Here is an 18,022-nt window from a genome sequence, read left to right as displayed (position 1 = left end):
TTTTGACTTGGAACAGCATATTTACATGTGATAGGTTCAACTTCAACTTCCTTTTGAAAACTCAGCCCATGCCTCCATTTTATCATGATTGTTAATTCCATACAAAACATACAAAAAAGCCAAAACATAATTGCTACACCTCATTGCAGCAGTAAACATCTAAGACACAGATTATTACACACAAGTCTGCCTGTTTGTTAGTCTTGTCAAATATTTAGATGAAAGATGAATTCCTTGTGCTCCACTTAGAGACAGCTTCCTGTTCACAAAACACACTTTATCAAAACAGGATTATGAAGTATTATAATTGTCTACCATGATGCTGATTAAGAGTTTAGGGAAATGGATTTACCCCCTCACCATTTGATGTAATTCTTGCTTTTAAGATATTCTGCAATTTATTTCAAGAGCTTTTCCAAGCAAGAACTTTTTCTCTTTAGTCTAATGAAATTGTTCAAAGGGATCAAAGATTTTTCTTCCTGTTAGTGAAAACATTTCCATTTGATAGAATGATGTAAATCAAGAGAATTTAAATTGACAACATTTTACATTTCAAACTTCTCTTAAATGGAAAATGCAGTCATGTTTAAGGTTCAATTATCATGAAGTTAAAACTCTACCTTACCGTACTTTCAATGTTGTATGGTATTTTTGTATGCATGTACTTTTCTCGTTTGCCTCCAATATCAAAATGTCAACAATTTAAGCAGTGCTTTAGTACTTCCTCAATAACAAATAATAAAATATGGTAAGTGAAAGGTTCATTCAATATGGTTTACTATATTCAAATCCATTCTTTTAGAATTCAGGAATGATAAAATTTCAGAGTAACAAAAGTACCCATTACATCAGTTAGCTACACTATCTTTTATAAAGATTTTTTTATCAACTATCAAAAAAATATATGTAACCTTTCTTTATTCCTTTAATAGGAATTTTCACATTAAAGTTCTTGTTAATCAATACATGAAATAGACCTACACCAAATGAAATTAGGAATTATTGTATAATTATGTATAAACTGATCCTATCTGGGGTGGCAATTGGTTAAAAAAATCTAATGAGATATCTAAGAGGATTTACAGCTTAAATTGAAACTTAGCACGATATCTACAAGAGACTACACACGGGTTTCAAAATCTAAAATTTCCACAATTCTTTTGTCAATTTGGAAAATTAAATGTACCGCACAAATATAAATGTCATAACTGAGATCACTTTTCAAATTAGAGAGTTGAATTGCCATCAATAAACAACTTACACCAAGCTTTCCACAGTATAAATTTTTAATGTCCTTTTGATTACATAATGACTCTGGAACTGCCGTTTTAAAAGAAACATAGCTACTTAATTACTGATTTACAGAGTTAAGGCTATGTAACTGGACATTCCCATTCTCTATTTGGTTTATATGACAATGTAAGAGTTAATAAAGAATAAATCCCATCTATGATAACATGGCTGCATCATATATCTATCATTTTACAATCAAAGCGTCAGTATAAAACAATTCTACAGGGAAAAAAGTTGAATAATTTATTAAAGTGTCTATAAATAAATACCTTATCATATGAATATTTTAATGTATAAGGCCTATTAAGATTAATTTATTTTTAATAGAACAATTCTAAACACAGCTTGAAAAAAACACTTATATATCTTTAAGGAGGCATTAAATATTTATTATCTCAGTTGAGGTTAGAATTTTGTTGTAAACTTAAAACAGATCTTTTGCTTATGCATAAAAAAGTTTCTTTTAACAGCAATGCAAGGTGAAGTATATCTTTCTACATATAAAACAATTTAGTCAAAGGAATAAAGAGAGCATATTTTTTTATATATATACAGGGCAGACAACAACAAAAGTTCAAATAATTCTCATTAATCCAAAAGTGATAAGGTCTAAGTGTTAAGTGTAGCCCCCTCTGTTTAAACAAACTAATAGTCAGTAAGCAACACTGGTTCTTTATGTGTCTGTCACAAGTCAGGAACCTATTATTCAGTGTGCTGTGTGTCATATTTGTTTTTCCTATATTGTTTAAGAATAAATCAGTCAGTTGGTTTTCTCTTTAGTTTCACATCTTGTCATGCTGGGTAGAGCCTGTTATAGTTTACTATATGGTTAGGATTTTGTTTATTGTTGAAGGCTGTATGTTGTGGTCTCTGATGGATTATTGTCTCATTGGCAATCATACACATCTCCTTATTTCTATATTATCATGTTACCAGAGTCCCTGAGGTTAAGAAAAAGTATGTAAAATCATAGAAATTGATAGATGCTTTTTTAAAAGCTATTGCTCAATACTTCTTGGTGCTTTGCATTATAATCTGGAACCAAAGTGATATACATTTGTACAAATGTACCAGAGAAAATATCTCAAAAACCAAGTTTTGAAAATATACCAAAATTTACATGCAACAGTCACTTTATTGCAATATCAATTTTGTACCTTGATGTTGCCCACACAAAACATGAAATATGTAGGTTATAAGCATTGTTCTAATCATTATTAGATTATTAATTTGTCTGAAAAGCTTTGTTTTTTTTTATGTTGCAAGACTCTCCATTTCTTTAAACAGACAATTTGTTGTAAAGAAAATCTAAATCTAATTGTTTCTTAACTTACAGCTGTTGGATGTATAATATTAATCCAATTTTGTTAAAAAATAAATAAGCACTTAGATTAATCCAAAAATCTACAATTAATTATAATACTTGATAACTTCAAAAATACTCATTCTTTTTCAAAGTCTGATTACAATAAAAATCCATTTAAATTTCACATAACTCTTCTGTATTTGTTTTTCTAATTGGAATTAAAGTTCTCTACAATGGTTCCTTTTGTAAGGGTTGAGAATACTAATTATTGACAGAAAATCATTTTCTTAAAAGCACACATGTAAAGTAAATAGAACACCATCCATTTACTAACTTTAAATGTTTGCATAGCATTGCTTTGGCTTTGTGTGTGATATTTGTACATACTTATGACTTGGTTCCATGTGGTAATAATATAACTTTCTCTAAAAAAAAAATCCTATTTCTAATTATCTGACTGATAAGTTAGTATGTTGCTTGGTAATATGATAAACTTCTAGTTGACATGAAAGAAAATTGAGTTTGACCCATTTTTGCACTCTTTTTGCCATGAATAACACAAGTTCCAATGCATCAAACATTAGAATCTTAAAAATTCAGAAATTCAGTATTCTCACAATTGATGCCTTGAATTGGTTTGATCAATAAGAGACATACTTAATAATAATGTTCCCGTTCTTCAACATCTTTTCTGAACTTGTCTATTTATGATGATATACATATTTTACCTTTTAGATCTATTCAAAGCCCTAATTGTTCCTTTTAATTTTCATTGGTTCATTGGTTCTTTGTTCCTTTTGATTTTCATTGCTTTAGCCCAGACCATGAAAAGGACTACTAAATGCACTGTGATGTAACCAATGCTATCGATCCCTAAAAGTAGAAGCAGGATACCAGGGTATGATATTCGTATATAATATGAATATCGTATAAGTTTTTATTTGTATAGAAAAATGGCTCAATATGTGATAAAAGAGGAATGGAGTGATTAGACTAACAAGCTGAGCCTTTAAATTTTAGCATGCTTAATTTCACAAGTTCACAGCCTAGACTGGACACAGTATTCTGACTCCTAGCAGACTTCCAATTTTCAAGTCTTTGACTTGATAGCCCAGGGATCAAACTCACAACCTCCCAAACTTAAGACTACCATGCTACAATGAAACTACCCAAGCAGTTAGAATGAAAGAGGGTTAGAGAAATCTTATATAAAACTCATAGTTATAGTGATTTTCTTATGGAGGATACCACATTTTTCAATCTAATTTTCAAAGACTAAAATAAATGTTAGAAGATATGTGATGTTCCAAGTTATTGAAGTTCAAGTGATAAAGTTTTAAAATGGCCAGTTGAGCTAAACGACAGATATTTGTAAGCAATTGATCAGTACTATTGCAATTTTTTCATTACAACTTATCATTTACAGTTTTATCACTGCCCTTGGAACAACAAAAAATCAACTTTCAGCAAAAATTACTTCTCTTCTTTCATCAAACAATCATAAATATCAGGATAAAAGTGATAAATAAATGCATTAAATTAGGTAAAAATTAAGTTTAACCTTCTACTTATAAATACTACTTTTTATCCTTTCAAAAGAAGAAAATTGAGTTACAACTAGATATAAATTTCATTGATGAATACCCCTATATTGCTCTTTCTAGGCATCTCGAAAAGCTGTTAACGACAAATTAGTTATAAAAATCAGCAAACAGCCAGCAAGATGTCTCTATTTCCAGTACTTTACTGGTTGCCAATAAACATCTGCCGTTTTTGGCAAATTATACCTATATATCATCATACCATCGTCATTGAAACAGAGGATAGAAATACTGAATATCCATTCATAATCAATCCATCAATTGAAAGGGGGACCCACCTCAGAGATTTTTTTCTCCTTTGAATCACAAAAAAATTTAGTAAAATATTCTCTACACTTGGGGTCTTTCAGAATTTGATATTTGTGATGAACACCTGTCTGTCATTGCAAAAAGTATGGTGACCTCCAGATATGTTTATCCTTTTATACTGCTGTTTGGTTGCTGTCATAGTGATATTCATCCTCCCTATTTTTATACCATAAAAAAAACTTTTCAGGCATGTATCAAATCTGCTATTCTTGATCATAACTTTGCAATTTAGACTCAATAACATATATACTGACCATCAAAACAAACACAACACTAAATTAATGTAATGTTTGTGACTGTCAAATACTTCTCTTTTTTTATCATAATGCAACCATAAATTTACCTGTTGAATGCACCTTTAACATGTTTAATATGTTTACATTATTTACGTGACCACTGTGTCACAGTTGTGTAAACAGCTAGACATAACCGTGGTCGACACGCACCAATAATTAGTGAGAGGAACTATCCACTAGAGATTAGCATGTGTTTGACTTCATACAATGCGACCAATTCTTAGTCACATTCCTTATGCATGCAAACAGATCTTGCATTTGACTGTGAACAAAGAAAAAGAGCCTTCGGTGTGCTACCTGCAATATGTTTGTAAGCATAGTCGCAATGCAGCATCATGCAAGCGCCATTTCTTGCCTTCAGAGAATTTGCTTGAAAACCACTAGTATTAACTACAGCACTTCAAGACTTCAATATTTTTAAGTTATTTATGTAACCTCTGTGCTACATTGGTGGCAATTGCTAGACATGCACCAAGAATTAGTGAGAGAAAGTGTCCACCAGAGATTGTTACTTGTCGGATTTCATGCAAGGCAACTTGGTTCAGTCCTTATGCATGCACACAGATGTCGACTTTTGGCATGGAAAAGTCAACTGGATATGTAACCAATGGAATGCTCTACTCTTCTATTCATAGTTATTTTTAATGAAATTTTCCGTGATACAAAATAAATTCACAAAAATAGATGTTGGGTTTCTTTTGATGGTCAGTATATATCTTTTATATGGTATAGAAATGTCAAACTTCCCTAAAAAAAACAAGCTGCTACAGAGCCCAAGTCCAGTTTTGAAACCAATTTGTTTTTAATTCAATGTCAATTTCTACAACTGTACTAAAAATGTAGCACTGTTTCATGTAGATTTTACAGACCTTACATGTTTAAAGCAATTAACTTACATTCTTATAAAACATGGCTTTAAAAACATCTATAAACTAAATATGAAAATATATTTAAATCCTATCAACAAAGCATTCCTTTAAGTTCAAATTTCTTAATCCATTATTATTTGACAATATCCCAAATCACTTTATGTTTGAGAGAAAGCAAATAAAAACTAATAAGTTCTCACATATGCTTAATAGAAATCTGACAATAATGATAGACCCATATATCTCCTGAGTGGGTTTATTTCATGCAAGTGATGAATATAATATCTCATAATTGAAAGTTCTGACATATAGTTTACACCAATAGACATTAATGATTTAAATAAAAGTGACATTAATTTCATTGTAAATTTTAATAAAAAAATGAATTTGAACCTTCGGTACATGAAACTAAAATAAATATCAAATATATGTATATAGATATAAGAAGATGTGGTATGAGTGCCAATGAGACAACTCTCCATCCAAGTCAAAATTTATAAAAGTAAACCATTATAGGTCAAAGTATGGTCTTCAACACTGAGCCTTGGCTCACACCGAACAGCAAGCTATAAAGGGCCCCAAAAATAAGTGCTTTTTAAAGCATATTCTGTTAAGAAAGGGAACAGTGATACACAGCATGTTTTTTTAAATTGGATTTTTTTTTCAAATAACCTCAAATAATATTTCTGCTTTTTAATTACTATCTTTTACTATAAAAACACAACACAGTTATACATTTGTTTATTTTGCAAGTATTTGAATTCTCTGAAAATTTGCCACTTTTCCATGTTACTTGAAATTTTTGGGGAGAACATTAGAAAATTTAGGAAAAGTAATTTTGCAGTCTGATATATATAGAAATGTCGTCCTATCAAACTAAATGCATTGCTGTAGGAACCTTTCTTCCTTTTAATAATAAATCAAATATGAGTGCACTATCCTATTGTGCAAAGAATATTCTCTGCAAGTTTAAAAGAAATCAACAAAATTGCTAACAATTGGAAGAGATAAACTGAAACAGACAGGTGCACAACACAGTCATCATATTCAACCCCCTTCATTTTACAGCTTGAAAAAAATAACATAAGAACAACCTAAATGTACAGGTAACAGGTAACATACTATATATTTGACTTCAATAGTTTAAGTGATTTCAATTGAAACTGAATCTTATACAACCTTTTATGCCCAATTAAACTACTATCAAGTCCTTTTTGTATTTATCTATACCACATATCTGTTTCTTTACATTTTTTTGATGTTGGGTTTCATTTACATTTCTGCAATTAAATTTCAATCGCAGGTAAACAGATCAGAAGTATATTTTTATGTAAATAGAAGATAGATTGCACAGTCTGTAAATCTACCAATACTTCAAAAAGATAGACACAATGTGGGAGGATCAGTTTTGTATCTGAATCCCATCTTAACTCCTCTTTGTAAATTATATAAATATTTAATATCTATTTTATAAAACATATTTCTTGACATAAGCTTTGTCATAGCCGTTTAATGTTAGAATTCTAATGTGACCAAAGTTATAAAATGCCATTGTATCATCATTAAAACCAGGAATTTGGTCCTATTGTAGCATATTTTTTGCAGAATATTAAATGCAATGATAAAAATATTTCTGCATTCAATGATATTGTCAGTTATACTCTAGCATATGGTAAACTGAATTATGTAAATTTGTAGCCTACATATTTGTAACAAGATTGTCATTTTCATTTTGAAAACTTGCTTTCTTTTTACATCTTATGTCTTTATTCGTGTGATATAACCTCAACATTCCAGCAATATGATCACAACTTGATGCAAATGAGGTTTAAGCAATATTGCAAGAAATGTGTTATGGTAATATCAGTAGAATATAAAAAATAAGAAATTGTGGTAAGATTCCCAATGAGACAACTTTCCAACAGAGACAAAATGAGGAAGAAATTAGCAACTATAGATCATTGTACGGCCTTCAATAGTGAGCATAACATTTCAAACAAGAAATCCAATGGCCTGATTTATGTACAAAACAATAAATGAAGAAAAAAATATGATATACAGCAACAAATGACACCCACTGAATTAACACTTTATTTCAAGATCTTGTGTTCTAGCATTACTGCTGAATACTGCAGCTATATTACTGAAATAATAAAACACAATTTTTTAGAAGAACACAGGAACATCTGTACCACTTCCGAAAACCTAAGAAATTCAAAAGTCTAATTTACCAACATTAAGATAAACAAAATCACAATATCAAAATTATAAAATTCCAACCACATTTAAGATCCAGACACAACAAGGTTCTCTTAAAATTTTTGAACTGTCTTGGATTATTATCCAGGTTAAGGGGAGGTTTGGGCCCTCGCAAACATGTTCAACCTGCCACATTCTGTAAGTGCCTTTCCCAACCCAGGAGCCTGTAATTCAGTGGTGGTTGTTTGTTGCTGTAAATCACATTTGTCTTGTTTTGTACATAAATCAGGGCCTAAGTTTTCTTATTTGAATTATTTAACACTTGTCATTTTCAGGGCTTTTGTAACTTGCTGTGCAGTATGGGTTTTGCTCATTGTTAAAGCCTGTAAGGTGACCTTTAGTTGCTTACTTCTACACTATTTGGTCTTTGTTGCCTTTGGTATAACAAATAAACTGTTGACCATGATCTTGAGGGCAGGGCCTAGAAATGGTCAACAAACTGAGATGTACTGATAGTAATGCAACTTTCTACAAAATATCATTGATCTGTCACAAGTAGTTCTTATCAAACTGACTTAAGCAGAAAACTTAACATTGAAAATTGCTTATTAATTCAAAGTCACTAGACCATGTCCTAGGGGCCAGGGCCTCAAAATAGTTGTCAAACTGTTATGTACTGATAGTAATGTAACTTCATATTAAATATCAATGATCTATCACAAGTAGTTCCTATCAAACTAACTTAAGCAGAAACTTAACATTGAAAATTGCTAGTTAATTCAAAGTTGCTGGACCATGACCAAGGGGGCAGGGCCTCAAAATAGTCGTCACAAGTAGTTTTTATCAAAATGACTTAAGCAGAAAACTTAACATTGAAAATTGCTTATTTATTCAAAGTCAGTAGACCATGTCCTAGGGGCCAGGGCCTCAAAATAGTTGTCAAACTGTTATGTACTGATAGTAATGCATTTTTACATCGCGATGACCTTGAGGTCATTCCGATGTGTTGCTATCGCCTAGATTTCCATAATGTAAATTAGTTTTGGGTTTGTAACCAATCTATAAACATGATAAATATGCGCACATAAACGAGTGCAAAATAACATTCCTTATCGTTTGATATAAATACATCTCTTCAATGAATACTGATAAAAATATTTTTGTTTACAACATAAATTAATAATATGAAAATGTTTTGTAGTTAGATATATATACATAAGTAAAAAATCATTGATAATATCAAATGCACACGTACCGAAAAATTGTGTTAAAGCATGCCGAAGAATATCTCAAAGAACGTTTTGCAACAATACCGGCAAGGACCAGTAACTCTGTAATTGTTTTTGCAGGAAAATATGAATGCCTACTCGTATCCAATCTTAGAAAAATCGAAATTTTTACAGAAAAGTGTCCACCATGCACTTGCATTGCACTATCATTAGAATAGTAGAATAGAATGATATACAAATGGATGCAAATCATATATATATGTAACTGTTATTTTAATATAATATATAACAACAAATCAGTGTATACTGATTTGTTATTATCACTACAATATAATAGTTATTACGGTGAAGTTGAATTTCCTGTCATTTATTCATCATCCACGCACGAACTTGTCTATGTATCTCTGTACATTAACCTCAGTTTCAGGTAAAGAGATATGTTGTTTTTTTCTGAGACAAGTGCTTTTGACCATCCTCAAGAACTTGTGATCATCCGATGTTCAGTACTTCAGTACTTTGATTATATTAAATATCAATGATCCATCGCCGCAGTCGCAGCCGAAAAAGCAATCACTATGTCTTGCTTTCCGCGACTTTTGTCACAGAGGAGACAAAAATACATTCAAGGAAATTACTACCATGTAGTGCAAAGTCTTTGTACACACCATGAAGCATGCAATTATAAAGAATCTGTTTTGGCAGGCTGATCAATTGCTAATACACCCTTAAATTTATAGAGTACATGAATTTTTACATTTTTTGACTGCTTATGATATTCACAAGAAGAGATTGGAAAGTATCCATGAAAATATCATTCATTACAATAAATGATATTAAACGATTTTTTTCATATTAAATCTAAGAATTTCAATCTGCAACATGTTTATGCACCTGTCTCAAGTCAGCAAACTTGTGCTTGTCTTGTGTCATATCTTACATGTTTTTGGTTATTTGGAAAATTACTGTGCTGATAGCAGATATTTCCTGGTCTGTAATATTTATTCAAAACTTTTGAAGACGAAGGGCAAATTAGAGCCAAATAGATTGTATAGACACTTGTCTATAGTTGAAGACTGTATGTTGTTGCTACTGTTACACCTTCCAAAACTAGTGTGTTTTGATAAAAAAATCTACAATAACTTCACTGAAGTAAGAGAGTCCAAAACTTCATATCTATACCAGTAAAGTATGCACAGTTTAGCAAGTTTTTTAGGTATGTAATACAGGAGAAAATTAATATACTGTATAATATTTTTCCTTCATCTTCCTCATGAATTTCCTGTATTACAAACTTTGTTTGATTCAATATTAATACAGTTGTACTTACAAATCTTCAATTTGTTTATGGTTCCTTGGCTGTTTTCTGATGTTCTGAAATGTATGCTTTATTTCAGTCAGTTTATCCTATGGCACCTGTCAATCAGAACAATAAAGAAATTTTATTGGATGGACACATTTTAACAGACTTTTTATTCAGTGACATCAGCATGCTTTTCACATGCTCATGACATCATAGTGTTTCTATTTTCATAATAAGATGTACATTTCAGTGTGCAAGATTTCAGGAACCTTGTTCCATTTATAAGACATTTGTACTTTTGTTAGGTCAAATGTTCTTTTATGGATTTTTATACTTTGTAGATGTCTTTTCCCTTAACACTAATGAAACATGTCAATTTCAAATGAGAGTATTTTATCAATGTAATTAAAAGCTGTTTTTCCTTTTTAAAAAAACAATTATAAAAATCTATCATTACCAGTAATACATTATTTTGAGTACCCAGATGAATTTTTTACATAAATAACAACTGTTCAAACTCCTCAATTACTAGCAACAACAAAACTTTGTGAATTAATCCTCAAGAAATCAATTGCAGACTGCAGTCTAAGAATAGAATAAAAAAAGTTTATTATGACTTTTTTGGTCTTGTTGAATTGTAGAAAATTACAGTCTATCAATTCATTTTCAAATATTTCAAGATACATTTTCTTGTCCTTCGTGGTGATTGCTTGTATCATTTTTGCTTTTTGCATTAAACTTCACATTCATCCATCAGCTCATACATTCTTACTCAGATATTTGTCATTTCAGGACATTTTATAGCTTGCTATGCGGTATGACTGTTTGCTCATTGTTGAAGGCAGTGACCTATAAGTTGCCAACTTTTACTTCATTTGGTCTCTGGTAGAGAGTAATGTCTCATTGGAAATCATATTACATCTCCATATCTTTTTTATATACATAGCTAACAAACATGTTGAACTCAGTAATATAAAACAATGATAAAGAAAAGAAGATTTTTAATTCAATCATGTCATATGAAAAAATATACATGTAAACAAATAAATAACATATTGTGAAATTCGTGACTACAAACCTGAGAATGGTCGCATTTAAGAAAGATTCTAAATATGGGCATCAAGAGACCAACATTATAAAACTTACTAATAGTAATGATTATTTTGCAAAATCCTAAATCTGATCTCTTTCATAACACAAAAATAATTGCATTATAGTGGGAGTCTTAAAGGTACTGTAGTTATTTCATATTATGTTATTGGAAACTTTATACAAGATAATGATTTTAACAAGAAACAAATTGAATTTATATTCCGATATTGTATATCAAATTTAAATGATTCACACAAAACAATCTTAAATGAAATCCAAATATTGAACTCTTCCGAACATTGTCATGGGGCAGGGTTACATACCTCTTATGATGTAACCCAAACTGTCTATTTCTACAACCCTACGGATATTAACAAACAAGAAAGTGTGATGAATTTCACCCATAAATAAACACATTCAGAAATAAACACACTTTATCTGATATCAAAGATGTTAAAATTCAATTAAATTCCATTATATTTCAGTAGAATTAAAAGGTTGATATGCACATCCATTTCAGAGATGTAGTCTTAATGTAAATTCTAAAGAATTTATTGTTTTTTTATACACTTCATCTGTTAAAATCTGTAATTTATTATGAACTACATGTTCTCTAGAGTCACAGGTTTAATCAAAAACTAAACTTTTTTTGGAAGCTGAGAATATAAAATGGACTTAATTTAACTTCCTTCAAACATGGGAAAGTAATAAATAATAAAATAATTTTACTATAAATGGAAAAGTTGACTTCCCTCAACTTTTGTAGTAAGAAAGTTCCTATAAAAGTACATATAATCAGGATTAATTAAAACCTATTTTATATGTTCATTGAATGTAAAAATCTTTGAATGAATAGCTAATTCTAATAATCCTACTTTATAACCTGAATTATTGGCAATTTGTACTTTTTCCCTTTGATGGGACTGCCTGATGTTTTTTGAGATCACAGACAGGATGTAATATTAAGAATATATAAGGCAATGACGTCAATAACAATGCAGCAACGTTACATTTTTCATAACAATCTGCATCAATTTGTCAATGAAATGCAGGCAATGTCATTCATACAACCGAATAACTATAGCAACAACTTGTACACACAAAAGAGTTTTTTAAACACTTAATGTAATTTCTTAATCTATAACAAAAGAAACATATTGCTAATTAAAAGAAAATTATGGCATTTCATTTTTTGCTACAGACTTGATCAGCTTGTTCTAGGAGGCTCACTTGAGATTACAGTTAGTATCAAAAACAAAAATGCCATAATTCTATATTATCAAATGATATAATAACTAAGCTAATAATATAATAGTATAATTACATTTGATCAACATGAGAATTGTGTCAGGCAAAAGTTGACTGTAGATTGTTTTGGCAATTCTGTCATGAGGCCTATTTGATAGACTTACAAACAAAGACAACAGTTTACAATAAATGGTTTAGATAGCCAGCCTTGTTTCAGACACAAAATGTGGTGTATAATTTATGGGTATATGTGGACTATGAAAAATGTATATCATGGATTGGCATCTCACACATGATTCTGTAACATTCAAAAATTATAAGTTAATTTTAGTATTACTGTACTTTGTATCGATCTCATGAGTTAAGCCCTTTTCAACTGATTTTTATAAATTATAAGTTAATTTTAGTATTACTGTACTTTGTATCGATCTCATGAGTTAAGCCCTTTTCAACTGATTTTTATAGTTTGTTCTTATGTTGTACTGTTACACCACTGTCCCAGGATAGGGGGAGGGTTGGCACCTTCAAACCAGTTTAACCCCACATTGTGTATATGCCTGTCCTAAGTCAGGAGCCTGTAGTTCAGTGGTTGTAGTTTGCTGCTGTATATCATATTTGTTTGTTTTGATCATTATTTTGTATATAAATCAGGCTGTTAGTTTTCTTGTTTATATTGTTTTACATTTGTCATTTCGGGACCTTTTATAGCTGACTATGTGGTATGGGTTTTGCTCATTGTTGAAGACCATATGGTGACCTATAGCTGTTAATTTCTATATCATTTGGTCTCTGGTGGAGAATTGTCTCATTGGCAATTATACCACATCTTCTTATTTTTATATTATCCAAGAAAATTTGCAGTTGCTTTATAGTCATTATGATTATTATTATAATTATAACATGAATTATATTCTTATTAAATAAAAGTTAATTGTCACTAGTAGGTATAATGAATATTATCAAAATGGTATTAAGAAATGGCAATCCATACTGAACAATATTAGATATTGACTATAAATGACTTGGCAAAGCATAAACTGTTTCAATGTCTGACATTCTAACAATAATCTTGGCAAATAATTGCCCATTTCATTGTACTTCTATCTCCGCTTCTATCATAGATAAAAGTATTCCATGGTCACATCTGTGTTTGTCCATGGGGTGACAATATTATTTGCATACAAGGTCAATCAAAGGGCAGATAATTAGTTTAATATACATCATTATTCTGACGGTCTACTTTTACTACTGTCATTAGCACGGATTGTTTACTATATCGTGTGTGTAAATATTAGACTAGAAAATCAGTAAAATTAGATATAACTAGTTTCAAAAGGCAATGTTTACCATTAATAATTGTTACTTTCTCAGGAGTAATCTCGTGTCTTTACTTTTTCCAAGGTATCTTTGTCATTAGAAGTAGAAGGCGGGTTCATTTTCTTTAAAAATAACTTTGTCTTGTTCTTCAAAGAATATTGACTTTGTCAATATAGAAATTTCAACTACAAATTAAACTGTTACAACATAGCTCAATAGAGAAAATTAGCCATATTACTGGAATTCTATACCAGATCATGTAATCAAATCCAAGTCAATATTTGACAACAATTCTGTATATTCCCCAACTGGCAAAAAGATTGGAATATTCAATATGTAATCAGAAAAGGAAATTTTGGGTCCTATTACTATATATTTATCTCATCATAACAATATCATCTTATAAAATGCTATCTGCAGAAAGAGAGGCAAAAGATACCAAAGAGATCTTCAAACTAATAATCTTAGACAAACTTAGACAACGCTAAAAACAAAAAAATAACAGTAACAGTATCCATACCAAATTGTAGTGTCAATACTGTATGATCATCATTGTAACCCTACATTAAACATTTTTATATCTGAAAATTAGGGCTTTCTCATTCATAACTCACAACCTCAGTGTTGACAGGCTAGTGATACAGTAGTTGAACTACTTAGACCACTCTGCCACCAAGGCCCCTACAGTTGTTGATTTTGACCTCATTAAAATATAACTTTTTTAACAACTGATTTAAACATCATTACCCACAAGTTATTTTGCTTAACCATAATTTAATTCATACTAAATTATTGAAAACCACATACTTCAGTGTAAGAAATATATTGACAGGCCAAGGGAAAATATAATAGCTGGGAGTTATATGAGTAAGATGTTGAAATTCTTGTTTTGAAATCATTGAAAAGAAAAGATTATACTACATACTTAATGCTTCTGAAAGGAATGAATATTCTACAGCATAAATATGCAATAGCCCTTGAAGTGTAAAGCAAAACTGACAGCACTGTACAAAGTTCATGCAATCTTTTTAGAAATACAAAAGTTTTTATATGTTTAAGCTAAAAAAAATATCATAATAATTTCAGACTGAAATTACAAATGTTCAGTATATTGACTTGTGGAATAGTATATCTAATGTAATATTTTTTTTAATGTGAAGTTTTACTGTTGCTGTATATGGAGTAAAATCTGTAAAAATGCTTTTTTGCATTTTAAGAAATAATTTCAAATTTTGTACAGTAACTGCAAAGTGTTCACAGAAAACAATTCAGTAAACAAATAAGTAGATATGGTATGATCAACATCATTTAACAACCAACTTGTTTTCAAAGATACTCTTATTTCACGTTAAGCCCTTTAAAGCCGATCTCCCACCAATTCATTTTTGCAATTTTCTAATTTTCTTGATGTATACATATATATAAGGGAAGATCCCAGTTTTACATATTCACGATGATTTATATTTGCTTTATTTTTCTACTCACTAAAGTCGTAAAACTAAATCGTTTGCAAAAGTGAGTTGGATTAAAATTAATATTTTTCCGCTAAAATACATTTGAAAGTTTTTTTGCATTTCCCATTCTAAATTAGACACACAAATTAAAGCACATTAATATTGAATAGAGATTTATAACACATTAACATTGGTATGATGGGTATCTGATGATGTTAATGGTGTTATAGCAGGTGAACTAGTTATAAATCAACACTTTCACATCAGCATTAACTTAGAAGTATCTTCAGCATAAAAAATCCTGGAAATTGTTTCAAAAGGTGACGACAAATGTGCTCTTGTTCATTACAGCATTTAAAACAATGCACATTTCAATTCCCATAAAATATATACCAAGAGAATTTGTTGTATTTTCGCAAACAAGTAATCTCAGCAATTAGACAGAGTAATGGGTTCTTGGAAAGTATAAGGTGCTAAAAGGGTCCTTTTTGGCCTAACTTTCATTTATATAAAAATCAGTAGTTTTTATCAATGACATCACAATGAATGCTGTTGTGTCATCATGGAAAAGGTCCTTCTTGTTTTTGTGAAAAATGCATAGAATTTTGTCAATTTTGAATAATCAATTGAAAACTATGAAAGTTAATTATAAAGAGACTGAGATTGTACAACATATTTTATATAGAAATAAGTTTAAATTCTTATTTTTCCTTATCTTGGGAGCGCTTATGAAATTATTGACCTTTTAATTGGCATAAGGAATATAAAAAGGAGCAAGGAGACTTATCAGGTAAAACACAGTATTAGGACATTATCCTGTTGACTTAAAAAGCATGGTTAACTTTTATTTTCAAAAATAAGATTTCAATGAAATTAAATCCAAACAAAATATTGATATTTTACATACAAGCATATTTCATCCATTTCTTTACATAAAATTAAGCTAACTGATTTAAATCGCAATTTGTTTAATCAGCAAACATGGTCCATTTTTAGTTATTTAACAAGCATGACCTCAAATAATTTAAAATCTATATTTAAAAACTGTCTTTCTTAATAGTTTGTTTACATAAAGTTATAAAAATATTGAATTTTAGTTTTTATTCCTACAAATGTTCGTTCATTTCACATGAAACTTCATATTTTCAAAAAAGTCTAGTTGTTTAGTTTTGTTTTGTTTTGGGTTGTTTTCTTCTGTATTTTTTCTAATATAATTTTTTGACTTAAGTCTGTAATACAGAGTTTGCCTTTACTTACATGGACTACTTACTTATACACCTTTCTCTAAATCCTTAACAAAAGATGCTACAATCCTGTAAAAGTTTAACTATACCTGTCTGATTAAAATGACAAGAAATTTTTTAAAAGAACTAATTGAATAAAAACACTTTTACTCTTTAGGATAATAAAGATTTCAATTTGTAAATGTTTCAAAACAAATGTGATAAAAATTACAAGTTCTGTTACAACAAAAACAAACACCTGTATCATCATGTGATGTTCATATGCTGTTTGAATGGTAACAGATGTTTGAATTATACTTTAAGCAGAAATCATCACTTTATGTGTGTTTGAAGTAATTTCAAAAATACTTTAATTAGCCTATGATTTTCTTCAATGATCTATATAATCAATCTGAAAGCAATCAATATGTTTGAACTATACAGGTGTACTCATTTCATATTGATGTGCACCTGAAGAGTCCAACCCACAATACTAAAACTATAAGTAACTTATGTAGAACTCATGGCATCATGCAATTGAGTTGAGGAGGAAAAATGTATGGCATTATAATGATTAAATTTTAAGAATTTCTCAAATGTATCAGTTTAAAGATTTTAATATCATTAATGAAATAGCAAAAACTTTATTATATTGGAGTCCATGTTTTTTTTTGCATACTTATTATAAATCAGGACTACTTTTTTTAACTTATTGAAATTTCTTTTCAAAGCATTACCTCCTACCATGTTTGATAAACAGCTGCGCCACGAGCGCATGATACGCCTGTCGTCTTGTGTGTGAGGTTTTATGCAATAATCATAAATCGTTATACGAGATACGGCGCGACATGTGAAAACCCCCCTTTTTTTTATAAAAAAATCAATAACTCGAAAATAAAATTTTGAATCATCACCAAAAAGTATACAGATCTTTAGATTAATATAATTAAGAAGTGTGTAAAGTTTTAAGCCATAATCATAAATCGTTTTTGAGATACGGCACAACATGTGAAACCCCCCCCTGTTTTAGTTACAAAGTCCCGTAACTCAAAAAGTTTTAATCTTATTTTCACCAAAAAGTATACAGATTGTTTGACCATCATAAGAAACAACTATGTTAAGTTTCATGAAATTTGGATAAGTCGTGCGACATGTGGATGCCAGACAGACAGACTAACAGACAGACAGACAGACAGACAGACAGACGCCGGACATTTGTATACCATAATACGTCCCGTCAAAATTTTGACAGGCGGGCGTATAAAAATCAAGAAATTACTGATATA

The 18,022-nt window shown here is 30.1% G+C and overlaps 1 protein-coding gene across 7 annotated transcripts in view; it reads right to left on the bottom strand.

Moving 5' to 3' along the window:
* Nucleotides 1-18,022, bottom strand: part of LOC127730130 (thrombospondin type-1 domain-containing protein 7B-like) — a 203,386-nt gene that overhangs the window by 174,479 nt on the left and 10,885 nt on the right. For 6 of the 7 annotated variants that reach the window (XM_052238264.1, XM_052238270.1, XM_052238268.1 and 3 more), the window contains exon 2: nt 10,430-10,515. The gene's annotated coding sequence lies outside the window, so the exon portion shown is untranslated. Of the gene's footprint in view, nt 1-3,327; nt 3,390-10,429; nt 10,516-18,022 lie in introns of those variants that run through there. The other variant, XM_052238266.1, reaches the window with a different exon arrangement.

This window comes from Mytilus californianus, unplaced genomic scaffold, assembly GCF_021869535.1.
Source record: "Mytilus californianus isolate M0D057914Y unplaced genomic scaffold, xbMytCali1.0.p SCAF_2, whole genome shotgun sequence".
NCBI classification, from domain to species: domain Eukaryota; kingdom Metazoa; phylum Mollusca; class Bivalvia; order Mytilida; family Mytilidae; genus Mytilus; species Mytilus californianus.
Note: the sequence above shows the minus strand (reverse complement) of the source record. Positions and strands in the feature narration are given on the sequence as shown.